This window comes from Diceros bicornis, chromosome 31, assembly GCF_020826845.1.
Source record: "Diceros bicornis minor isolate mBicDic1 chromosome 31, mDicBic1.mat.cur, whole genome shotgun sequence".
Lineage (NCBI taxonomy): Eukaryota > Metazoa > Chordata > Mammalia > Perissodactyla > Rhinocerotidae > Diceros > Diceros bicornis.
The window spans coordinates 25217233-25243824 of record NC_080770.1 but is presented as its reverse complement, the minus strand read 5'-3'; the positions used below and the strand labels follow the sequence as shown (position 1 = coordinate 25243824).

At 54.3% G+C, this 26592-nt stretch overlaps 1 protein-coding gene across 7 annotated transcripts in view; it reads left to right on the top strand.

Moving 5' to 3' along the window:
- The window catches only part of TSPAN18 (tetraspanin 18), a 183872-nt gene that overhangs the window by 86428 nt on the left and 70852 nt on the right, over positions 1 to 26592 (top strand). The window contains exon 1 of one of the 7 annotated variants that reach the window (XM_058527097.1): positions 6013 to 6108. The exons of 5 other annotated variants lie outside the window; for them this stretch is intronic. The gene's annotated coding sequence lies outside the window, so the exon portion shown is untranslated. Of the gene's footprint in view, positions 1 to 6012; positions 6109 to 6480; positions 6537 to 26592 lie in introns of those variants that run through there. One more of the 7 variants, XM_058527098.1, reaches the window with a different exon arrangement.

Sequence of the window (26592 nt, the reverse complement as noted above, 5' to 3'; positions counted from 1 at the left end):
TATTACGGGGGAGGGAAAACTTGGAAGTCCAGCTGAAGCTTCCACCGAGGTGCAGAAGGACTCACATACCAACCACGGCTCCTGCTCGGGAGCATCGCTGTGTGCCAGGTGTGACGAGAGGTGCCTCAGGGGCAGCACCTGTGAGGTGGCTGTCCCCACCCATCTACTGCACAGATGGGGAAATGAGGCCCAGGGGCCGAGGTCTCACCAGGCCACCTGACTCTGCATCCACATCCTGGGCCGCTGTGGTCCAGGCACTTCCCCATGTGGTTTTGCTTTGCATGCAGCTTGACAGCGGTCCCCAGAGGTACCTGCAGGTGTTCCTGCTTTGTAGATGGGATGCCTGAGGCCAGAAAGCAGAGTCCCCTGGCTGAGCTCACATATCCAGGAAGGCAGCGAGTCTGTGTGCAGACCTTTGATTCTTTCCATGCTGAGTGCTAATGTCTGTTCCTTTTAGCCTTAAGCATTTATTACACTAGGAGGGCAGGGAGCACTAGCCTGCAAGTCGGGATATCCAAATTTTGTGTCTGGCCAGGCATGTGATGTGGGCAAGTCTCCGGTGTTTAACTTGGCCGGTGCAGAACCGACGGTGAATGACAGGAAAGCCCGTTTCCCCCCGTGAGCCTGCCCGTGCCGCCCTGCCCGTGCGGGGGACGCTATTTCTATACATCCTGCAGGACGCAGCCCCGCTGGGCCCTGACCCCAACCTTCCTCTGCCCCCGGCTCGGAGGCCAGGGAGAGCCGGGGGCCCGAGGGCCGAGGATTTCCTGGCTCAGGCCCACCAGCTGGCCAGAGAGCATTCAGCTCCCTGCCTGGCTTCTCTGTTTCCAGCTGATCAGGGCAGGTGGGGAGATGGCACAGGCTTTGTCAAAGGGGGTGCTGGCCCAGGGTCCCACATTCTCTTGTCTGAGAACAAGAGGGGAAGCCGGTGCCCACTTCACTCCGGGCAGAGCTGGAGCCCCCTCTCCCCCTGGGCCTCCCCATCCCCCCTTGACCCTCTTGTATGTGCCAGGCTCTACAGAGCAATAGTTATCATACTGATATGATATATATAACATAATATGACCCAGAATGTTCTGTAATGTCTCTAGACAGGCGCTGGCTGCTCAAGAGGCTGAGGCCTGAGTCCTGGCCCTGCTGCTAAAAGCACACGGCCTGACTTCCCTGAGCCTCAGTTTCCCCATTTGCCGAGTGGCCCAGATGGTCTCTGACACCACTCCTGACCCTGATATTCCACAGTTGGACCTGACAGGCCTCCCCTGAGCAGACACTGTGGGCCTTTGCCCGTCTAAACAGGGAGAATCATCTCAGCCCCAGGTTTTACGGACCGTTTGGAACATTCGCTCATGTCTAAACCACCAGAGCTTCTGGTTTCTCAATGTGAATCTGGTTCTGAGGATGGAGTCAGCTTGTTCTGAACGCCCTTCCTTCCATGTCGCCTTTAGACTGGCTCTTCTCTTGCGTGGTTTGAGCTGGTCTGGCCAGAGGCAGGGGTCTGGGCAAGATAACCCTGCTGGTTCCTTCAGGCTCCTGTTGTGTGCTTCTGTGCAGGAGTGTGCGCCCCTGACAAGCATCTTAGTGCTAATTAGAGAGCTGGGAGGAGCTGGGAATTATAACGAGTGGGGTTGGGGCATCTTGACTTCTGCGGGGTGGAGGTGGGGGCTGCAGAGACTGCTGCATTTCATGCCAATCCCAGGGGCTCAGGGAACCCCGCTGTGTGTGCGTGCGTGCGTGTGTGTGTGTGTGTGTGTGTGTGTGTCGGGTTCTTTAAAACTGCTAATTGTCAGGGTGGAAATATTTTCACACATTTCTCTCCAGGAGAACGTGATTACCTAGCACACAGGCAGCCTCGCTGAAGTCAAACGCCCACAGTCAACATGGAAATCCTAATTAATAGATGTTCATGCTGCTTTTGGGCGAGGCAGCGGAAGTAATTATCGTGATTTAATTGACTTTTCTCCCCTCTGCTATGCACTCTGCTTTTTCCATTTTGAGCTGGAAAGGTTTTAGAAAAAAAGAAAAAAAGCCTTCTTTCTCTTGCCTTTTTTTTCCCTTTTATACAGACTGTTTCTCACACCAGAGCTCTATTTGTCAAATCCTGTGACAGTAAATATTGTGACAGCACAAATCTCTATATTACAGAAAAGTCCGGAGCCTGAGCCGGTGGCTGACTAATTACGAGCATATTGGTTTGTAAAGGTGCCGTCAGACCCTGCAAAGGTGTCTGGCACGGAGAAGGGGAATCGATTTGCTCAGAGGTTCTGGTTTTGGCAAGCTCCTTATGGGGGATCGAGGGCCACGTGCACTAGGTCCATGAAGGGAGGTGGCTGTCAAGGTGCATTCAGGGTTCCAGGAAATCCAAAAATGGGGCACCTCTGAGCTCCCGGAGCCAGAGAACCATCTATGGAATTCTCTGTCTCTGGTCAGGTTCCTCAGGGTGGCTCATTGCTCTCCCTGCCTTGATTAACACGGTCTGCTCATTTAACGTGACCGTGAGCATCTGGTGAGTGGACCTGAGTCCTCACGGGTTTCAGTTCAGCTCCCCACAGCCAACTGGCCAGTGCCCTCTGAGCCTCCCTGTGCAAACCTGAGTGCCTTCCAGCCCAGGCCACGCCTTACACTCCCAAGGTCAAGGAGGGGCTGCCCTGGCCACAGGTGACCTCCCTAGTCCAATCAGCTGTGGCAAGTGGGCGTGGTCATGTGGTCTGCTGTCCGCTCCTCAGGAGCTGTGGGCAGAGCCGTGTGCGAATAGATGGGACTGTGGGAGGTGCCCATATAGCTCGAGAGAGCTTGACTGCTGGGGTTCAAATCCTGGTTTGGCCACTTGCTGTGCATCCTTGGGCAAATTACTTAAATTCTCTGCATCTTCGTATCCTCATCTATAAAATGATAGCACCTACTTCATAGGGTTGTTATGACAGATAAAGAACTTCAATTTTGTGATGCATCAGATAAGCACTCAATAAAATGTTAGCTCATTAGTAGGGTCAGGTGGACAAGCAAGGCAGCTCCCAGTGTCTGATAAGCAAGAGAATATTCTAGAGTCACAGACATGGAGGACTGCAGTGAGCCCGAGGAATCGTCCAGTTTAGCCCTTTCATTATACACGAGGGGAAACCGAGGCACAGAGAGGCGTGTCACCTTGATTAAGGTCAAGTAATTTCGACTAATATGATATTGGACTATTTGGCATGGAGTGAAAATTAAGACCAAGACATCTCCTTAGGTCTCCTTGGGGATGAAGAAGAGGGCTTGACTTTTCATTAGAACAGTACAGATAATAAAATCACGTAGAAGAGAAGGTGAACCAGGAATGGTTCTGTTTCTTTTCTTTGTCCTCATATGGGAATTCTGGGTTAGGCTCATGTTAAGGTTTTAACCTTGTGGAGGACATCGTCTTCATTGATCATCTTTTTCAGGTGATTCTTGTGCTGGGTCAGTGGACAGGATGTCACCAATCAGCTATGTTATTTGAGATACTTACCTTTTCTGAGCCTCAGTTTCCTCCTCTGAAAAATGGAGATATACTACCCTATCTGGATTGAAAGTTTCTCAAGGCCAGGGATGGTTTCTTCTTTATCTCCTCTTCTAGAACATTGTCTAGCACACAGTAGGTGTCCACAGAAATTTCTTGAAGTAGGCTGAATGATCCCTCAACACAGTAGTGAGGGTGAGAAGAGTCAGCTGTGTAGACAGACTGTGTGGACAGCTGTGTTCCTAAAAGCTGAGGCCATTTGATGCAGGAACTGAGGTTCCAAGGAATCAGGATACTCCAAACCGTGCGTGTAATAAACGAACTTCTCTCTGAGCTCTTGGGGTGGACAGGGCCTTCCCCAGCACTCTCAGGAATGGTTGTGGATGAGACGGTTGGAAATAATGGAGACCCCAAGGCTAGTGTGTTGGTTAAGGCAGCGCTGGGTGCTGTAAGTGGGGTGCTGTAAGTGGTCAGCCCTGGATCTCAGCAGCTTAACACAATGCACATTTATTTCTCACTCAGCAACAGCTCAGTGAAAGTGGAGGACAGCTGTCCGTACAGTCCTTGGGGTCCCTAGTTCCTTCCGTCTTCAACAGGTGGCTTCTAAGTTCACCATGGAAGGAGGAAGAAGAGGGAGAGAGGGCTCCTGCTTCCTCATCTCATTGGCCTGGAAGGGCTCACCTCACCCGTCTCCCATTGGTGAGAATGAGTCACATGACCACAGAGGTGCAAAGGAGGCTGGGAAATGTAGTTCCTGTCTGAGGGGACACAGTCTAACTCTGGGAAAATGTCAGACCTCATATAAAGACCAGGGCCCCGCTCCTGGGGGCAAAAGAGAGAAATCATTGATCTGGGCCGCAGTTTCCCTGAATGTATGATATTAAGTCCCGTGGACCCAGTTGAGGGGATTAAGGGAGCCAGGGGTTGGCACAAGCAGGTGGAGCTGAGTTGGAGCTCCTCTTCCACTCACTGGCTGTGACATTGGGTAGGCTTCTCAACTTGCTGAGTCGTCGTGAAATCCTCCCTGAGTAGCTACAAGGATTAGGAAGACGCTCCGGGCATCCGGTTGGCCTCAGTAAATGGGAGCTGCTGCTGTGAGTCTCCACGTCATCTCCCCCTTCATTACATCATCAGAGATGGAAGCTCTCGATTTAGGAATGAACAGAATCGATATTGCTGGGAGCGATTTTTGTCTTCAGCATTTTACATCACTCGGCCACAATCAGAGGAGCTCATCTGAGTCAGGCAGATGGAGCGGGGAGGAAGAGGAGGAGGAGAAAGAGGTCAGCCACTCGGAGGTGGGTCTTTCCGTGTCACTCACGGAAGACCAGGACCCCGGGGCTTGTTTCTTGCCGGTCCCTGAGAACAGCTGCTGTAAATCTGCTAAAACACGAGGCTTGGTCCTGACCCCCACCCGTCCCCCCTACCTCCTGCTTTCCAGGATCTTCCCTCAGCCTCGCCATCACAGCTGGGGGGTGGAGTTAAGGCTCCAAGTCTCCGTGAGTTGAACTGAGTTCTGAGCAATCCCCAGGCTCCTGTGCTTCTGCATTCTTTCCTCCACGGTTTTGTCCCCTCTGTAGGGAGGATGGACGGTGCCCCTCACTCCACGCCCCTCCTAATAGTCTTTATTTAGCAGTCTAAGTGATTGGTCCTGGTTGCTTACTTGGTGTCGTCATTTGTTATCTACTCCCCACTTTGGCTAATCAGGTGGCTTCTTTGGGGGCCTCTGACCACCGGCCAGCTGGGGATGGGGGCAGGGACAGGGGCTGTGGTGGCCTCAGTGTCTCTGAGGAAACTAAGCATGAGGGGGAGGGTCCCTGGGAAAGATCCAGAAGGAATGCTTCCCCAGGAGGGGAATGGGCCCTTCTGCTCTGCCCTGTACCTCTGGGGCAGTCGGGGCCCCCTGACCTCCAAACAAAGCCAGCCTTGGCCTGGGGCTGTGGGAAGCCAGGCCGGACAATGGGAGGAAGGAGAAAGCACGAGATAAAGCCCAGGGCCCAAGGGTCTGTGCCTGGGATTCCGGAGGCCCCCAGCGAGGAGCCTTCTCTGTAAACAAGGGCTGGGCTTCCTGCTGCTTTTATCATGATGTTATTGTTTGAGATAATTATTCCATTTCAGGAGAAGCCTGAGCAAAGACTGAGTGTCCGTGCTTCCCCAGGGACACTGCTATCATTCATTCATTCATTCATTCATTCCTACCATAGACATTTATCAGCACCAGCTGGGTGCCAAAGGCTTTGCTCTGTGCTAGGAATATAAAAATCAGCGTCCACCCGCCCCTGTCCTCCATAAACCCTTCTCTGGTCCTGGACACAAACACCAAGCAGACCCTTACAGGTCAGTGTGGCCAGACAAGCAACAGGAGGGTGCCCAAGGGATAGGAGTGGTGCTGAGGATGTAGCCATCGACCACCCCTTGGGCGGGGCTCCGGTCAGGGCCTGCGCTGGGAGGCCAGGGTGTTCTGATCCCAGTGCCCTTGCTGCCTCCTGAATGTCAAAGGTGGCCGAAGAGTTCCCTTTTTGTTCATCTCTATCTGATTCCAAACCAAAGGGCTCCTGCAGGCAGTCAGGTGGCGGGCCGATGTTTATCCAGCACCTTCCATGTGCCAGAAACCGTTGTGGGAGCTTTTACAGGTACCCTGTGATCCTTTAATCCTTGGGACACCCTCTGAGGTAGGGCTGTTATCCCCATTTCGCAGAGGAGGGCACTGAGGCCCAGCCTGGGAGGTGAGTGGCCCAGTTCCCATCACCAGGAAGTGGGCGGCTGCGTGGGAGCCTGGGCTGCGTGACTCCAGCACCCTCGAGCTTCTCACTGGGTCCCCCCTCCTTTTGGAATCCTTCCCCACTCAGGGTGCCCGACTGCCGGCTTCTCAGGCCCCAGTGGAGGGTGACCCTCCAAGACAAGGTCCGTCTTGCCTGAGTCGATGTGCCCATGAGGAACCCCACCCTGTGGGGGCCTCCTGGTGGACTTGAGCTGGAAACAGGAGTCAGGGGCTGCTGTCTCGTTACAGGTTTCCGGAATGTCTCTGGATCAGCCCTTGAGCCTGGTAGAAACTCATCAGGTGGGTTGTCTGTTGTCATGTCACCCGGGGCCCGTATTCTTTTACAAAGCCGTCGCGTGGGTTTTCAGGCTTCCCCGGTTTTTACAACAGAGACCCTGCTAGGCTTATTTTTCCATCAGTCTGTTTAGAGCTGTGTGCTTGCTCGGGGCGTGTCTTAGAGCACCCGCGAGACAAGGCGGCCTTGGGGACCAGGGCAGGTGCCCTCACTCTGCGCCCCTCTTGGCTGTCAGTTTGGGCCAGAAGCTTCTCCTCTCTCAGCCTCTGTTTCCCATCATTAAAGTGGAACAGCGATAAAATCTACCTTAACAAGCTAGAGGAAAGACGATGCGAGATAGGGGATGTAAACCCTTGTTACCACAAAGCGGGCGAGAGTAGAAAGAAGGGCTTTCCTGGAACAGGGAGGGCTAAAAAAAGTTTGCATCCACCGCTACAGGCGTTTTCAGATTGTTCGTGTCTGCCGCCTGCAGTGATCACCAATGTTAGCACCTTAGCTTGCTGTGCGCTCAGGACTTTGCGTGCCTCCTCTCTTCTCACTCGGTTTAGAGATGAGGAAACTGATGCCCAGAGTGGTTAAGTACCTTGCCTGAGGTCACACAGCTAGTAGGTGGCAGAGCCGGGATTTGAAATCAGAAACGTCTGGCTCCAAAGTCAGAGCTCTTCATGCTGTAGGCCTACCTCTGAAGGTGACCTGTGGCTGGACACACAGGTGCTTGTATTCGGAGCAGAGTGTGAGTCAGCCGTAGTGGGGGAGGTGCTCTGGGAGTCCGGGGTGGGGGGGGAAGGGCGTGGTTTTACTCTCTGCGTAATGTCATTTGTCCCATGTGCCTTTTTTCGCTCCCTCTGCCCTTCAGGCTCTTGCACCCAGCTGGCCAGAGCCTTCCCTGCTTGGGAGGGTCTTTTCTTCCACGCCTGAAGATGCCTGGACTCTTGGTGCTTCCATTTGTGGCCTGCCCCAGAGCCTTTAGTTTGCAAGGGCCTTGCCTCAGTGACTGGGCCCTCTGGGCTGGGCTGGAGTCGTGGGGGTGACCAGCCAGCTCTGAGACTGTGGTCCTCCCCCCAGGTCACTGCTCCCCTTTAACCTCTCCAGGGGGCCTGATGGTTTCCCCAGCTGGCTGCCATAATCTGACCTCCGGCCTCATCCTGGGACCTCCAGGCTCTGGGGTTGCTCTTCTAGGTCCCTGATGTAACGTAACACAAGACAGGGATGCCAGTGTGGGAAGCCCATAGATGGACCAAGACCAACTGGCCTCGGGCACCATGGCCACATGACCCTAGAGCTCAGGAGGGGCCTCGCCCCTGGAGGGCTCATGTCTTAAATGGCTTTGATGATGAACTCATGTTGGGGGGTGGGGTGGGGAGAGAAAGGAGCAGCCACCTGGCATCTGAGATCTGGCTCTGGGCTCTGCGCCGAGACTGAAGCCCTGTGACTCTGCACCTCAGTCTCCTCATCTGTGAAATGGAAAGACGGGTGGGAGAGTTGAATTAGACGATGAACGTCTCGTGTGCCTCCCGTCTCCCCTGCTCTGAATCTCCAGAAGTCACGGGATGGGACTCCTCGAGGAGAAGTGAGGAGGGAAAGAAGGGAGGCAGAATCAAGGCCTGGTGCTCTGGGAATGTGGGATCAAACAGCGGGAAACACGCGAGGAGTGAGAGTTAGTGATGCAGTAACCGACCCTGCCGTCTGTCCAGCCCTGCCCGCATCGTCCGGCCAGCGTGCCAGCATCTGGAGAGAAGGGCTTCCTGATCCTTTGCGCTGCTTCCGTCCCCCTCCTGGGCCCTCCACGCAGCTTGTCTCCCGCTCCATCCACCTGTCCCAGTTTCTGCGCCTCCCTCCTCATGATGGCTTATCCTGAGTCCTGGACTCCGCGCGTCTGTGCTGACCCCGCGTGGGGTTCAGCTTTGCCATCTTTCTTCATTGTCACAGCCTCGGCCTGAACTCAGGCTAAAATTATCCACCTTTCAAAACATGGTCTCCCCGACCGCATGTGACTTAGAATACCGCTCAAGAGACCCATCCCCACGTTTCCCAGCACTACGGAAGATCTCTCCAGCCGGGAAGCTCATGGGTGTGCTCAAGAGAACGTGTGCGGGGGGACTGGGGACGGGCGCACGGGGAAAGGGCAGTGTGGGCTCTTGTGGAAGAAGATGGAGAGGTGGGACCCCGTGACCACCCCGCCATGGCTGGCTGGAGGGTCTTGGGCAATTCTCCTGATTTCCCCGGGACTCAGTTTCCTGATCTGTAGGGGGATGGGGAGGTAGGTCCTCAAGGCCTTTCCAGGGCTGACGTCACCATGGATGAATCCACAAAGCCGTATGCTCTGAGGCGGGGTCCCGGAAAATCTGGCTGAATTGAATTGACAAACGTGAGCCCACTTCCATAGGAGGAAGGTTCCGGAATTTCTAGCTAGACTTCTTTCCTAGACTCCGTTCCCGAATCCCCAGTGTCTGGATTTCCCACAGGCTCCCTACTGACTTTGCAGCTTCCTTCCCCCATCCCATTCTCCCCTCTGCAGCCCGACCTCAGTGAATGGAGCCTCCGCCCACCCGTTGTCCAAGACGGCAACAAGGGAACCTTCCTTCACTCTCCCTCCTTCATCCCCCCACATCCAGCACATCACAGGTCCTGTCCGCTTTGCCTCCTAAATAACTCTTGAATCCACCCCTTCTCCCCATCACCACCCTCACTGAAGCCACCACGATCTCCCACCTGGACGACTGGTCTCCCTTGAACTGGTCTCCCCGCCTCCGCTCTGGCCCCTCCCACTAATCCAGTCTCTCCACTAGAGCCCAGACATTTTTTAAATGTATGTTTATTTTTAAATTTATAGACTTTATTTTTTTTAGAGCAGTTTTAGGTTTACAAAAAATTTGATCAGAAAGTACAGAGTTCCCAAACACTCCCTGCAACACACATACACAGTTTCCTGTATTGTTTACATCTTGTGTTATTGTGGAACGTTTTTTACAATTGATGAGCCACTATTGATCCAGTGTTATTAACTAGAGTCCATAGTCTACATTAGGGCTCACTCTTGGTGGTGTACGTTCTATGAGTTGTAACGAATGTATAATGACACTGTCCGTCATGACTGTATCCTAAAGAATAGTTTCACAGCCCTGAAAATCCACTGTGCTCCGCCTGTTCATTCCCCCCCTCTCACCTCCTAACCCCTGGCAACCACTGATCTTTTTGCTGTCTCTATAGTTTTGCCTTTTCTGGAATGTAGTAAGTTAGAATCATACAGTATGTAGCCTTTTCAGACCAGCTTCTTTGACTAAGCGATGTGCATTTAGGGTTCTTGCTTGTGTCTTCATGGCTTGATAACTATCTCTTTTTATTGCTGAATAATATTCCATCAAATAGATGTACCACAGTTTGTTTATCCTATTTGTGTCCCGTTGAAGGACATCTTGGTTGCTTCCAGTTTTTTCGTGATGATGATCATGCGTAAAGCTGCTGTAAACATTCCTGTGCAGGTTTTTTGTGGCCACAAGTTTTCAGTTCATTTGGGTAAATACCAAGCAGTGTGGTTGCTGGATCATATAGTAAGTCTATTTTTAGTTTTGTAAGAAACTGCCAAACTGTCTTCCAAAGTGGCTGAACCACTTTGCACTCCCACCTGCAATGAATGAGAATTCCCGTTGCTCCACATCCTCACCAGCATTTGGTGGTATCAGTTTTTTGGATTTGAGTAGGTTTGGATTTTTGGACTATAATAGGTCTGGAGCAGTATCTTATTGTTGTTTTACAGCCCAGATGTTTTCAAAAAGGCAATTTGGATCAACAAAGCCTCTCCCAGCGTTCTGTGCTCCCGCTGCCCTTAGAATAAAATCCTCACTCCTTTTGACCGTCTGCCCCTGTCCTCCTCACCAGGTCACATCACCCCCTTCCCCTCACCCACCCCCCCATCCACCCCAGCCTCACTTCAGTTACTAGGACAGTGTGAACCCTTTCTTGCCTTGGGGCCACGCACAGGCTGTTCCCTCTGTTTAGAACGCTGGTCCAGCCCCCTGCACTTGGCAGGTCCCTCTCATCCTTCAGTGTTCAGCTCAGATCCCCCTCCTGGGGGAGCCCTTCCTCTTGTCCCTCATTCCACTTTACTTATTGCCTTCGTGCACATATTTCAAACTGAAATTACAGATTGATTTGCTGGATTATTTATTTAATCATAGTCGATGAGTGCCATGGGGGCAAGGACCACATCCATTTGCTCACCATCGCATCCCAGTGACTTGCACATACTTGCACATAAAGGTGTTACTCAATATTTATTTGCTGATTGGAGAATGAATGGCTGGGCCAGTTTAGCCAGACAGGAAAGGGAAGGGGAAATATTTATTGAGCATCAGTTAGGCACCAGCCATAGTCTGGTCACATTCATGTTCATTATCTTCTTTGACTTTAGGAGGGAAGGTCATCTGTACGTTATAGGTGAGGAAACTGAGGCCAAGGGGGCTCAGACCAGGGATCACTCATATTCCGACGTGTGCCAGGCAGCTGACACAGAGAAGTGAGCAGGTTGAGTGACAAACCAACAAACCAACCAACCAGCAGCCCAGGCACAATGATAATGGGCATTTAAACCACAACTGTATTGTCTGGGAGACACCAGGGAGCGGTGGGGACTGTGGTAAACTTCAACACGTACTCCATCTAAAGAGAGAAGCTGCTTTGCAGCTCCAGTATTTTCAGATCTTGTGAAATTTAAAAAAAGTTGAAAACTCAGATTTTTAGGAATATTTCCAAATTGTTAAATATTGCCAACTAATTCATAATTTAAAGGAAAAAATTTTAAATGCTGCTGTGCTACTGCTGTGTTAGGCCAACGGACCTATGGTCCACCAGACATTGGTTTGGACTCTGGCTTAGAGTGCGGGAGGCAGAAAAGCAGGAGCGATCCTCTGGGAACCCCGATGTCCCGCCCCGTCAGACCTGTTGAAAGGCCATCTCCTGCCTCGGGAACCGATGAAAAGATGCTCTGTGCTCAGAGCTCTGACTCAGACAAAAGATGTGGCCCCAGGGAAAGATGTCAGGACTTCATGGCACACTGCTGCTGACGAGGGTTGTCACGTTTCTTTGCCCTTGCTTTCAAGTCCCTCCCCCAGGCCCTGGGGACCCCCGAACTTGGCTTTGGAACAAGCAGGCCCCCAGATCCAGACCTGGACATCACTGTGCTTATGTACACAGTCTGTCGACCGCTCCCTGGTCCTGCTGGAGAAGTCCAGAGAGTCCAACAGAGGCGCTCTCTCCCCACTTGGAGCTCCACTGCCAGCCTCTTAGTGTTCACCTCTGTGCCTGGCAGTCCATGACTCAGGGGACAGGGCAGGGGCCTGGTTGGACACACGGACCTGGGTTCAAATCCTGGCTTTCCTTCTTGTTGGCTTGGTGACCTTGGGCAAGTAGCTTAACCTCTCTGAGCCCCATTCCTTCATCTGTAAAGTGGAATAATAAGACTACTTGCTGGATTCGTTTAATGTTTAGAGACTAAGTAAATCTCCTAGCTCCATGCTGGCATGCAGCAAATGGTGGCTTTAGATAATTACTCCTCATTTGACTCTAGCTGCCTGGATCCCAAGGGCATTACCTTCCACCTCCTCCAGGAAGCCCTCCCGACCTCCCAGGCTTAGTCCCTCCTTCCTGTTATCTAATAGCACTTCATTAATGACCACTTTTTACCCCTTACAATGGTTATTTGAATGATTTTATCTTCTCTGCTAGATTAGGCTTATGAGGATGAATGACATAATCTTACCTCAAGGAGCTCACCTGCGGTGACTAAGTTCACTGTGGATCCTTGTAAACCCAGAGGGCGGCCAGCAGGGGGACGAACCGGGAGCAGGCAGGCCGCCTGCGTGCAGACACCGGGGCTCATCCACACCTCACTTCTGCTGCCTTGATTTTTCCTTCTCAAAAGTCACCCTCCGGGTCTCTGGGATCTGGAGAGGAATAAAGACGCCCCCCCCCCCAATCCTGATCACCTGCAATTAAGTGCTCACTCCCATCTAGAAGAGGGGGCTGTGTTGCCCATACCCCACCCAGATGGAGCCTGCTGGGCAGGTAGATAACACACAGAAGAGGCTGAGAGATCGTTAATTACTGTTGCTCCCCTCTGCCGGCCACGTGCCCCCGGGGGTCAGCCTTTGTTTCCAAGGCTTAAACCCAGGCAGAAGCTGAGAGACTGGCCAGGAGCAAAGAGGGGGCTTTTTATGATTCTTTTTTCTCTCCTTCACAGAGACCCAGGGGAAGATGGGGGAGATGGGAGAGCAGGGGGCTTTGAGCACGGAACATCGAGTCATTAGCTCCTTTCCAGCCTGCACCCGGGGCTCTGGCACAAGGATCTGCTGGCTCCTGCCGCCCCTGGAGCCTCCCCCTCCACCGAGAAAACAGATCCTTTCCTGAGCTGGGGCTGCGTGTCGGCTCCGAGGGAGAGAGCCACGGGTTCCTTCTCAGGGAAGGAAGCAGCAGCCCCAGGGGGAGGCCAGCAGGCTGGGATTCAGGTCGCACTGTGTGTGCCTGACTTGGCAAATCATGAATATTTTTTTTTGCTTTGATGAAACCTACAGCGCCACAGGTTTTCCCCGTCTTCCCTCACCAAATGCATCTCCCCGGCACCCCTCCTCCATTTTCTCATGTCTCCAAGGAGCTGGGGAGTCCTACAGAGAGGAAGTGAGGCAGGCAGGATTGGTGCCAGGCTGACGTGGGCTCAAATCCTGCTCAGCTATTACTTGCTCTCTAACTTGGGCATATCACTAAACTTCACTGGCCTCGGTTTCCTCATCCGAAAAATGGGAATAATTACAGCATTCACCTCGAAGGGTTACTGTTGAGTGGGAAAACATTTGGCATAATCTGGATGCCCCAGAAGTGGACCCCGAGGCAAGCATCTGTGGATAAGGGATTTATTAAGGATGAGTTCCCAGAAGAAACCAGTCAGAGGGTTGGGAGCAGAACAAGGAAGGGGAGGAAGCCAGGAAAGGGAGTGACTCCAGGCACCATCCTGCCAAGGCTGACCCACAGGGGACTCTGGGGGGTGAGCCGCGTCTCTACTTGAGCCAAGCTGGGCTTCCATCCTCCCACACCCTCAGACATTGGCTAAGGGCCCTCTGGGCACGGGGGAGGGACGTGAGCTCCCAGGCACTCCTGGCTCCCTGCCCACGGGGGCAGTGTCTACAGTGAGTTGACTTTAGGTACGTAGGAGGTTGAATCAGGTGAAAAGGCCTTCAGAGGTTTCCCAGAACAGAAGGAATTCTGCCTGGAGACGGCAGCATCAGCCAGCCGGCCTGCCCTACGGATGTCAGCCTTGCCAGCCCCAAGAATGGCATGAGCTAAGTCCTTAAAAGAAATCTCGTGATATATACACCTACACATTTATCATAGATATGTGATATCAGATATATATGTCTCCTGTTGGTTCTGTTTCTCCGGAGAACCCTGACTGATACAGGTGGCTTCCAGTGTTTTCGCTGTTAGGCACAGTGCCACTATGTGCATTGTGTGGGACATTCAGATCCGTTTCTGCTCATTCTCCCTCGGTGGGGGCTGCCCTGCGGGGCAGAGCATCAGTGCCTTGGACCCTGGCTCTCCCGGCTCCCCGTCCTGCCCTCTCTCCACGGAGGCTGCCTCCCTCGCCTCCTGCATGGAGAACCCACTTCCCAGACGGTCTCGGGGATGAGGCCCGACGAACGCGCCTGTGTCCGCCTATTTTTGTCTCGTTAAGTTTCTCCCTCAGGCCCTTGCTTCCCTTTTCCTGGGGTCTCTGGTCCGTCTCTTGCCCTGCCGTGGGGCCTCCTGTGTGTCCTTGTGTGTCTGTCTTCCCCGCACGTCTTCTCCTCTCATCCAGCCTGCCTCTGTCTCTCTCTACCTCCCTCTCTCCCCATACTCTGGAGTGTCTCTGCCCCAGGGGTCTCTTTCTGCCAGCTGCCCCCGCACCTGCCTTCCCTCTGCCCCACGAATCTTGTCTCATTGCTTCCTGGAACCAAGATTGGGACCACCAGAACTGAGCATGCAGTGGGGGGTTAGGGGGGTGACAGTGATGGGGGGCCAGATGGTTGGGGGCCATTTAGGGCTCAGGGGCACTTTGGCCAGTGGGGAGCACTGGGAGGGCGGGGGGAGCCAGTGATGGTCCCTCTAGGGAGGCCGAGGTGAGTGTGATTTGTTGATACCCTGGGGCTCTCCAGGCGGGACGGCTCTCCTGGGGCCCAGAGCTGGGTCCTGTGCTCCCGAGCACACTCCCATTCTGTGTGCACCCTCCTAGATGCCACACTCGAGGTGGGTGGCCGTCCTCGGCCCCTCACAGAGCCGTGCCTGGAGCCCCCCGCCAGGACCTCCCCAGAGCGCACGGCTCCCTCCGGAGTGAGCGTCGTCCAGGGTCAACCTGGGCTTTGAACTACATGAGACAAAGGTGCTGCTTTGGCCAAATTCCCCACGGGGAAAATCACCACCACGGCTGGCCCACCCTGAAGCAGGTTATAGGGTTACCATCTCTAAAATCGGCCTCATGACGATGCCGAGCTCACTGCCCAGGGCTGAAGGAGCTGGCTGGGAGAGGGCGTCTGTAGAGACTCGTCAGTGCTGTCACCTGGGGGTGGGGGAGGCCGCCTTGAGTGTCCTCCCCGTTTCACCCAGAGAGGCGTCTGTCTCCCTCTTTAGGGGGAGTTGATGTAATAATAGCTCGATGCCATAAGACGTCAAAAGACGAAGCCACCTTTGCACAGTGCTTTAGAAGGAATCAAGTCCTTTTCACACGTGATCTGGCTTCATGATCCTAACCGCTGAGGGGCGAGGGAATTACGCTTCTCATTTTGCAGAGGAGAAAACTCAAGTTCAGAGGCTGGAGGTAACGTGCGCACCGGGGGCACCTGCTCTGAGCCGGGATGGAGTGGGGTTCCCATCCAGGGCAGGCTGGCTCCAGAAGGTGCTCTTGTCTGCTCCTCAGCCGCCTCCGGGAAGGGCAGGCACGGACTCAGGGCAAAGCTAACCTCAGGCTCTGTTGCCATTTCAACATCAGGGCAGCTGCACGCTGCGTGACAGTGTGCGAAGCGTACGCATTAATTGTCCTACTGGGTTGTGACACAGCCTGCGGTTCAGGCAGGAGATCTCAGCCCCACTGGACAGACGAGAAGAGCACAGCCTGGAGAGATGGGATCCCCTGCAGAAGCACTTGTCCCCAAGCTCAGGGCTCCTGGGGGTAGGTGACTGCAGGCACGTCTCTTCCCTGCTCTGAGCCTTAGCTTCCCAAAGAATCCCGTCTCCGAGGGCTGTGGTGAGAATGACATGACACAAGGATGCAGAGAGCCTGGGTCATTGCAACCTGGTGGGTTCTCAGTCCCTGAGCATTTTCTTCCCTTTCGGAAACTCTTACACGAGCCTCTGAGGGCGGCAAGAGCTCTGGAGTGCTGCCTGAGGGGATGCAAAAGTGCACGAGTGCTTATTGAGTGCCTACTGTGTACATGCCAGAAGGCGTAATGGTGGCAGACATGGGGCTGCCCACACAGAACTGACGCTCCTGTGCAGGAGACAGGCAGAAAATAAGGAAGCCACAAATTCATCGAATGGCTGCATGTTGTGGTAAGTGGTATGAAGGTGGAAAAAGAAAAAACAAGGGGACTGCTTTATCTGGTCAGAGAAGGCCTCTGAGGAGGAGACCTCTGAGCAAGAACTGTAAAGCAGGCGAAGGCTGGCCATGCAGAACTGGGGAGAGGAGGGTTCCAGATTAGAGGGCAATGTGTGCAAAGGCCCTGGGGCAGGAGTGGGTTCAAGTGTTCAAGGAGGGAGGGAAGAGCATTATGGCTGAGGCCTAATGAGAGATGACGGAGTGGTTCAAGCCAAGGCTGGGGAGGTTGGCAGGGACCTAACCATGGTCACAGACATGGTCACCGGTTTGCACTTGATTCTAAGTGTAATCTGAAGCCATGGGTAAGGTTTTAAGCATGAAGGGACATGATGAGATTTAGATTTTAAGAAGTAAGGAATCTGTAAGTTCATAACAGTTATAATTGGAGAGGTGTCTAATATGATCTAGCCCACCCCCTTACAGTCACGTGTCGCTTAACAACGGGGACACGTTCTGAGAAATGCGTCATTAGGCGATTTCGTCATTGTGTGAACATCACAGAGTGCACTTACTCAAACCTGGACGGTCTAGCCTACCTCACACCTAGGCTGTACGGTGCTCATCTTACGGGGCCACCGTCATGCACGCGGTCCATCGTTGACCGAATCGTCGTGAAGTGATGCATGACGGTACTGTGCAGTGCAGAAGCTGAGGTCCCACAGGTGGGCAGCAGGTGGCCCATGTCACACAGCACATCAGGGCAGAAGCAGCCCTTGAACCCAGGACCTTAGACTCTCGCTTCAATGCTCCTTCCTTTGAGAGCCCGGCAGAAGCCTGGGGCCAGGCACCCCCTCTGTCTCCTTCAAGGATGGGCCCTGGCCCCACAGCCAGAGGGACCACGCCAGCGTCCCTGCCTTCCCAGCCCAAACCTGCGGCCGTCCCTTCCCCATGACGACTTCTGCCCTGTGGCCCCCGTCTTAGATCCCTTCATGCCGAACAAACAGCTGTGGGCTGAGTTTGATTCTTAACCGCCCCCTCGCCGCTGCGAGTGCAGCTCTGCTGAGTGCGCTCGACTCCACGCAGGGACACATCTGCTAGCAATTCTGGGACTGCACCGAGCATTTTTGCTCCGTGAGGCACAGAGCATTTCCCGAGGATGACTCTCCTGGAGAGGAGGCCAGGCAGCGTGCCCCTCTTTCTGCAGATGGGGTGATGAGGCCTGGAGTGGCTGACTGACTGACACAAGTCAGCGAGGGAGAGCGAGCGAAAGAGGGGGCTCTGTGGGCAAGCCAGACGACGACGAGAGGGAGGGGGAGGAGTCAAATGAGCACAAGGTCTCTGAATTCCGGCGTCCCACACTCACTCTCCAGCCTCTGCGAATCGTAAAATGATGGGGCTGGCAGGCCTCCAAGATGCTTTGATGCAATCCTTCCTCTACTCTGGCAATCTAACCAAAGTCCTGTTTAGGTATAACATATATTACTGTAAAGCACGTACATCTCTGGTGTAGAGCTCAGTGATGTTTCTATATACCGAGTGACCACCATCCAGATCAAAATACAGAGCATTCCCGCATTCCCATCCTGTCAGCCCAGAAGGCTCTCTTGTGCTGCATCCCGGCCATACTCCCCTTTCCCCAGCCCCTGACCCCCCAGATAACTACTGTTCTGGCTTCTGTCACCATCAAGCTGCTGTTCTTGTTCCCGAACTTCTTAGAAATGGAATCGTACAGCATGAACTCCTCCAGGTCTGGCTTCTTTAGCTCAACATCATGATTTTATGATCCATCTGTGTTTCCACATATAGCAGCAATTTGTTCTTTTTTCATTGCTGTATAATATTCCATTGCATGAAAAAAATATATATATGACAACCATTTATCCATTCTTCTGCTGATGGACATTGAGTTGTTTCCCATTGGGGATACTTTTGAATAAAGCTGCAGCAAACATTGTGGTCCACGTCTTCTGGTGGGCACATGCAGGCGTGTCTCTTGGGTATGTAGCTGGGAGTGGAAATGCTGAATCGTCCTCGAGTAGGCAAGGATCAGCTTTAATAGACAGTGCCAAATAGAATGGCCGTGCCATTTGACAGTCGTGCCAGCAGTGTATGAAAGTGCTAGTACCACCTCCTCACCCACACTTGGTATCATCCATCTGTTCAGTTTAGTCACCTGCTGCCTCTGTGGATTTTATTTGCATTTCCCTGGTGAGTAATGACGCTGAGCACCTTTTCATGTGCTTATCAGCTATTGGGATGTCTTCTTTGGAGAAGTATCCCTTCAAGCCTTTTGCCCAATTTTAAACTGGGTTGTTTTCTTTTTTTCTTATTGATTTGTAGGAGCTCTTTATATATTCTGGCTATGAGTCCATTGTTGTCCATAGATGTTGCAAGTACTTCTCCCAGACTATTGTTTGCTTTTTTACTCTCTTAACCGTGTCTGAGACTAGTTTGAGAGGAAAGAGCATGAATGTTTGCTGAGAGCTTTCTCGTGTCTGACTGCCTGACCTTGCCGAATGCTCGTCACCTCTCAGTGAGGTGGGCATCACCACCCTGCACCTCTCCATGCCCCCACAATAAGGGCCCCAAGATCTCAGTGTTGGCAAGTGGCTGGGCTGGATTTCTCTGGTCCCGAAGCTCCCTCTGTCTGCTTTGGGTGTTAGTCAGAGAGGAGGTCCCCCACCCCCGTCCTTAGTTTGTCTCACCATCAACAGCCAAGCAGAGAGGCGAGTTCAGGGAAGGCCACGTCTCTGCCTCCCCTGGAGTGGGCGCTTCCTAATTTGGCTGCCTCATTTTGTTTGAAGTGCATTTCTTGGCATCTTCACTAATTCACATGCCATTGCAGATTCACGGCAGCTTCCAAAAGCATACTGAAAAGGTTGGCCGTCTCTGGGGATTGGATTCTTCTTAATGCCAGTACCTTCAATGCATCTAATTCCTTTAGTTCAGAAAGTGCTTTGTGAGGATTGTCTTATTACAGATTCTCTAGTTAAGCCAGCGAGGTAACCACGGCGACAATGACGAGATCGTGTTCAGGAGACTGTTACCGGGACCGACCCAGGACTGGGCAGGGGCCGTAGTTGAAGGAGTCTGTGCTGGGCATTCACAGTCTAGGGAGTGAGACGTGTGTCTTAGGTCAGGGTCTGATGCAGAGGTGCGGTTATAGAGACTCACTCATGATGCAGTGAGTTTTTACTGCAATGCAGGTACCATTGTCAGTGGACACAGCAGAGAACAAACCAGACACGGTCCCTGCGCTCATGGAGCTTGCAGAGATGAGGAAAACACAATGGGAGCAGAGCACAATGGTGGCCACCTGGCCCTGGAGACATGAGAGGCTTCACATAGGAGGCAACATGTGAATTGGGTCTTGAAGGATGAATAGGAGTTTATCAGGTGAGGAAGAGAGGGATGGCATTCCAACCAAGAGAACTGCACGGACGAAAGCCTGGATCTGTGACTTACCCAAGGTCACCTGGCCAGGAAATAGGTGAGGTCCTGCCTGCACCCAGGTCTGCTGCTTCTCAGCCCCACGTTCTTTCTGCCCGCCATGCTGTCTCCCTCAACACTCCCCAGGGCGCACAGTCCACACAGAAGTGAGTGGGTGAGTGCAGCCTCTGGCATTTCCACCCAGCCGGCCGGGCCGTCACCAGTGCCAGACCCAGTGGCAGTTTGCCAAGACAGCAGCGCTGCTCTGGGTGTGCCTCATCTAAAAACCGGGCTTGCTGTGAGGAGTCCAGCCTTGGCGTGGGGATCCTGTGACGCTCACAGACTCCTGCCTGCCTTCTTGGGCCTCAGCGTTTATCATTATGATTATTTCCATTGATGGAGACTTGGCTTGGCACACCGTACTCCTTAAATCTATGCAATGGCCCTGTGGGTTGTAGGTCCTCTTATTAGCCCCATTTTACAGATGAGGAAACTGAGGCTCGGGGGGGTTAGATGACTCATGCAGCATTTCAGAGCCAGGAGGGGGCAGAACCCAAATCACTCCCAGCTCTGTGTGACTCCAGCATCCCAGCTCAAAGCTGGTCGGTTGTCCTGTTCACACCTCTGTCCCCACCCCAACATACATCTCAGGTATTTAATGAATGTCAGTGTCCCTTCCAGCTGGCTGTTGGGTAGGTCTGTGATTTGAGGGGGAGAGTACACGGCAGGGGTCCATTTCCTGTGAGGCTGGAGCCTTGATTTCTCCTGACCTGCAGGAGCTGGCAGTGGAGGTGCCTTGACTCAGTCGGGCTTTGGCTGGTCCACAGAGCCCCACACATTTAACAGACACAGCTGGCCTGGGCATGTGCGTGCTGGGCCAGCCTGGCCGAGAGGAAACGGCGTTGCATTCAATATAAACTCTGGACCAAAACAGGCTTCCTGCCCAGCGGAAAAACAGGTCAGAGAGTGCCCCCTTGTCGGGGGACTTTGTCTGTCTCTCCCCCCGATCCCACAGGCATCTGAGGAGTTCCGCTCAGAGCAGGGCCTGCGCCAGGGCAGCAGAGGGGAGTTGGCAGGTCCCAGCCCTTCAGGAGTGAACCCAGCCCATTAACCACATTTATTGAGCGCTTGCTGCATGCCAAGCCCAGAGATGAGAACTCCGTGGGCATTAACATCATTTAACCCTCACGAGGCCCCTGGAGTGTGAGTGTTCCCCGAGGCTGGTGGGAGGCGAAGGAAAGCCCTGTGCAGGGCTCACCCTGGCAGGGGGCGGAGGGAAGGCTCGTGTGAGAGGGCACAGGGCTGCAGGGTGGCAGGGCAGAGGGAACGCCGAGGAGATCGGGGAAGGCTTCAGGGGCCTGGGTGGTTTTAACCAAAGCCCTTGAAGAATGGGTAGGATTTTGACCACAGAAATGGGGAGAGAGGGCCTTCCTGGCTGCGGCAACAGCCCGAGGCGAAGGCCCACAGAGCAGGCAACAGAGGATGGAGGCCCGGGGCCCCCTGCAGTCAGCAGGACCCAGGTGTGAACCTGGGCTCCGTCATGTAGCAGCTCTGACCTTCAGCGAGTTACACGCCTCCCCCGCCACCACGTTTTTTAAAAAATTGAGGTGAAATTCACATGACATAAAATTAACCATTTTAAAGTAACAATTCAGTGGCATTTAGTACATTTACAGTGTTGTGCAACCACCACTTTTATCTAGTTCCAGAACATTCTCATCACCCCCAAAGAAAACCCAGGACACGTGAAGACCCCCTCCCCGCAGCCTCTGGCAACTACTAGTTTGCTTTCGGTCTGACTGGGTTTACCTATTCTAGAGATTTCGTATAAACGGAATCACACAGTATGTGGCCTTTGCGTCTGGCTGCTTCCGCTTAGCACAGTGTCTTGGAGAGTCATCCGCATTACAGCGTGTATCAGTGCTCCACTCCTTTTTCTGGCTGAATAATATTCCATTGTATGGATGTATTTCATTCGTCCGTGTATGCATTCAAATGTTGACGGACATTTGGGCTGTTTCCGCCTTCTGGCCTCTGTGCATAGCGCTGCTGTGAGCCTGCGTGTACAGGCGTCTGTTTGTCCCTGTCTGCAGTTCTTTGGGTGCATACCTAGGAGTGGAATTGCTGGGTCACACGATAATGCTGTGTTGAACTTGTCGAGGACCCATCACCTCTTGGAACCTCAGTGTCTACATCTGCAGAATGGGGATGATAATGATAGCTCTCCCCTGCAGGGTAGACAGGAAAGGGTGTGAGGATTAAACAAAGTACAATGCCCAGGGTAGCGGGGGTTCAGAGTACATTGAGGGGGGCGTGTTAAAAAAGGCCAACGGTTGTGGGAAGGAAGGATGAGGGGTGGGCTGGGCTGGGCTCTGCCCCTGAGCTGCCGGCTCTTTGAAGCATTCTGCCTTTTCCCACCAGGATGGGGAGGAGTGAGCAGGTGGCTGGCGCCCTGGGAACCAGGTCCCCTCCTGCTTTTGGATCCAGGGAGGCTGGCTCCACTGGCCCCACTGGCAGCCCTCGCTCAGGGGTCCGTCTGTGGGATTCACGCCTCGGGGGAGCCCCCAGCCACGGCCGGTGTGGTCTTCCCCTCTTTCTCTCCTCCTTTCGGAGCCTGCGGGGAGCTGCTCAGGCTTGGCGAGCAGCAGGGGTTCAGAAACCACATTAATAGGTAAAAATTCCCACCCTCTGCCTGTTACCTGCCTGGTTGAGCCGCCAAGTCTGAGACATCACAGGAATTGGGGCGGGGAGGAGCCAGCGTCAAGGAGGATCATCGAGGGAGAGCCCCAGCTGCGGGAGGTGGGAAGAGGCCAGAATGGCGCCAGGGAAGCGGTCCCTGGCCCTTCTTCCTCCAGAGCTGCCTCCCTTGTCTGTGGTCTCTGAGCCACATGGCCCAGGAGTTGCATGGGGTGGCAGAGGGGGACAGCCAGCCTTGCCCGGGAGGCGACCCTAACCATTGGACTTTCCCACCCCCATCTCCGCGGCTGTGTTCAGGTCCCCTTTGTTGGTGGCAGGCAGGTGCGGGGGCCCCCGCGGTCAGGCAGAGCTGATTCCAATGCAAGGGCGCCCAGTAGGAGCGCCAGGTGACCTTGGGCAGATTCTCTCTCCGAGCCTGCGCTGCTGCATCTGTAGGGTGGGAGCTCACAAGCCCTCCTGGCTGGGGTGTGGTTGGTGTTCAGTGAGACCCGGAGGGAAGGCAGTTGCACAGCACGGGGCGTGTCTGAAGCTCTAGCTGGGGGTGGGTGCGGGGCGGGGGGGGGGGGGGGGGCCGCCTGTGGCAATGGTCATGGTGGAAGGGATCATGTGGCGGTTAGCCGGTGCCTAGGGTCTGCTTCCCGCCGGGCATTGAGTCCCGAGACGGCGGGACCGTGTCTGCCTCCTTTACGAGCCCCCGTCAGCCGGACCCCCTGCCCCCCGGGAGCTCTGGAGCGTGGGCGGCCTCGCGGAGTTCGTGCCCAGCGTCGTCTGCCGGGGACCACGGGCCGTGCCTGCGGGTGGGGATGCGGGGTGTCCTCCTGGCATCTCTGGGTGACGTGGCTGCAAACAGCCGGGAGCTGGCAGGCCCCGCATAGCCCGTAATCCCTTACTTGGGACCCAGGTGTGCAGCCCCTTCCTGCCACTTACTGGAATCATCCACCTCCCGGCGCCTCTGTTTGGCGACCCCTCCCACACAGGGTCCACGTGCGGATGCACCAGGTGACCGTGGGCAGCCATCAGGCCTGGCGCGCGGTCGGCCTCAGCACCTGTGGGGTGGGAGGAGTCAGGCTTCCCACTGTCACCGTCTGTGTGGAGACCTTCCCAGGACGGGGTCTCTCCTTCCCTCCTACGGGGGGAGATGGACTACGTGACCCCTAATCACCTTGTCCCCAGGGCGGGGAGAGAGGAGAAGGCCATCGTTCTCGGGGCCCTTCCTCCAGGAGTGAGAAACACAGCCGGAGACTTCAGTGTCGGGGTCAGCCAAGGCCTGGGGGTTCCCCAGAGCTGTTTGTCCCCAAATGATCAGCGTATTCCCATTGTTATTTAGCAAGTGGTACATGGATACTTTCGGCTTGTGAAAAAGGACACATTTCAGGTCAGGTTAGAAGCTGATGCCAGGCTCCTTCCCCACTGCTTCAAGGGGGGGCCGCCATTGGTCCAGAGGGTGATGTCCACTCCGGGGCGTGTCTGCGTGTGGCTGGGCTGTGCTCAGGAAAGCCCCCTTCAGGGCTGGGCTCTGGGAGTCTGAGAGGGATTCCCACCATCCCAGTGAGGGGCAGGTTGAAGGAGCCACTTCCCAGGCTCCCTGCCGACCGGGTGGTGCAGAGGGGTGAGGGAGATCCCCAGGGTGTGGGTGGAGCCGTGGTTGTAACACTGATGATGGCTCCACTCCCTGAGGCTCGCTCGGCCCGGACGCTGTGCTGGGCCGTCTCCTTGTGTCTTCTCTCTTCACTCTGTGAACGAGAGGTGTCATTGTTCCCATTTTACAGATGAGGAAACTGAGGCTCAGAGAGGTTCACCAAGGCGTCCAAGGTCACATAAAGAGTGGTGGGCCCGGCATTGGAATTCAGCCTCACTCCCGATAAGGCAAATGCAGGACACCCCAGTCCTTGTCCCAGTCAGTGCCCAGCTGGCTCTCTCCCAGGTGCAGGTCATTTCATCCCTGGGCCTCAGGCTCTTCAGATTCCTCCCCGCCTCGTCTGTACCCATCTGTGGGGCCTTAGCCCCCTTACTTTCACTCGAGGGTGGAGATCATTGCGTGCCTCTGTCTCATTGTAGAGAGGAGAAAGTGGAAGCCCAGAGAGGGCACGTGACCTGCCCAGGGCACCCTGCAAAGCTGTCCCAGAGATGTGACAGATCAAAGGTTTCCTGCCTCTGGGTCAGCATTCTTAACCTTTCGACCTTGTTGCTTTCATCCAACACTAGACTTTGCTGTGTGTGCATGTGTGTATGGAGGGTGTGAGTGTGTGCGCGTGTGTGAGTGACGAGCCAGACGTGGCGGGGGGAGGGGGCACGGGAGGCCCACGGGGAGAGGAAGGAAGCTTCCCTCCTCCGGCCCTTCCTCGCCTCCAGCCTGAGTGCGGCCAGCAGAGCAGTGGCTGCCGCCTGGCCGCCTCTGCGTGAACTGCGTGCATCCAGGCAGGGCGTGCCCCTCCCTCCGTCACCCGGCGTGGTCACGCTTCCTGTTTCCCGCCTGGGCTACCTGCATCCCTGCCACCCAGGGGTTGGTAGCACTTTCCCCATGGCCGTACCCTGTGGCTGAGCAGGGAGCTTTATGTAAATCACAGCAAGAGAAATGGATCCAGTGCTCCCTGGAAACCTGTCCATCAGCTTCCGGGGGGCAGTGGGGGGGCACTGCAGAGCCCCAAAGACCCAGGCTTGAACTTCAGACTGAGAGGGAAAACCCAGGAGCTCGGGGCCCCCAGCACCCCCTCCATGAATTTCCTTTCGCTCCCTCTTAGCCTCCTTCCGTCTTGGCACCCGTGGCCCGCCCCCTCCCCGCTCTCCTCTCAGCCTCTGCCCAAGCACAGCCTTTGCCCGTGCCCCACACCTGTCCCGAAGGTCGAGGCCCCGTAACCAGCGCAGGGGCTGCGCCCTCTGCTTGGAATGCCTTTCCTCCGCTTCTCCACCGCCTGGGAACCCAGCCTGCCCATCCAGGCGCCACCTCCCCCATCGTCTGCAGCGCTGTCGTCCACTCCACTAGTGCCTCGGTGTGACAGGCAATTCGAGGCATTGGGGATACAGCCGTGAGTGGTTTAGAACATCCCCCAGCCTCTGTCCTCCCCTGGCTGTCTGTGAGCTGCTCTCCCACTCGGCCTCACTGCAGAAACAGTGCCCGAGTCCCTCTGCCCTTCCCTGGCAGCAGCATATACAGTAGGCACTCAATGAGTGTCTGCTGAATGAATGAATGCATGAATGCATGACAAACAAATATCACTTTACTGCCTTCTGCTGTAATGTTTCTGCAGGGTCTTCTCTGCCCGCTGGTTTTGTACCATATGCCATATTCTGCTTTAGGCGTCGAGTTTCTGTGTTCCCAGGGTTTATCACTCTTATTAATAATAATAACAAAATATCTAAGATTGGCCTGGCCCTTCCCACGTGCCAGGCGCTGATCAAAGTGTGCATCACATCCTCACAACACTATCGGTAGGAGCTGTGATTAGCCCCATTTTACAACTAAGAACTGAGTCTCAGAGAAGTTAAGTCATTTGCCCAAAGTCACACAGCTAGTCAGAGGTAGAGACAGGACTGTAACATCAGCAGTCTGACGCCAGAGCCCAACACCTTATGTTTATTGAGTGAATGAATGGTTCACGCTATTTGAGATTTTGGTAGCTGAAAGAGTTGATTCACACTCCATCAGCCCTACTTGTGTGAATATGTACACACCATGCACACATGGACACGTATGCACACGCCCCTTGGCTCTCTCTCCGTGTGCCATCCATGCTGGGGTCTGTCTCATGTCCCTTACGCTGGCCTCTCAAACAGACCACACTCTGGTCCCTGCGTCCGAGGGTCCTCGTATTGTTTCTTTGCTCAGCCGGACGTGTGGTTACTGTGCCCTAAAAGATCGACCATTCTAGATGCAGCTGGGTTTAGGGAGGATGTTTGTCAGGGGAAGTGGGAGGGAAACAAAGCGGTCTGGAAATGAACAGTGAAGAATATACCCCACTTTCCAGGATGAACCCCAAGTCCGTGGATGCATGCAGGCTCATAAAATGCTCTGGGACACCCCAGCTTGGTGGACATGGGTACCTCTAAAAGCTAGCAAGACATTCATTCATTCATTCATTCATTCACCATCAAAAACTTAGGTGCTCATGCTATGCTAAGAAATGAATGTGGAACCTGGGGCATTAGTGATTTTCTAGGGCCTAAAACACCAGCGGGGGAGGTGGACCTTGCTGTTAGGCAGTGGGGAGCTACAGAAGGTTGTTGAGCAGGAGAGTGGCATGGCCCAAGCTCCGTCCTGAAGGTCTGTCTCCCTGCCCAGTGGAGGATGGAAGGGGGGGGTGAGGGGCAACGGGGAGACCACATAGAGGCTGTGGCTGTGGGCCAGGTGAGAGGGGAGGAAGGCTTGGATTAGGGAA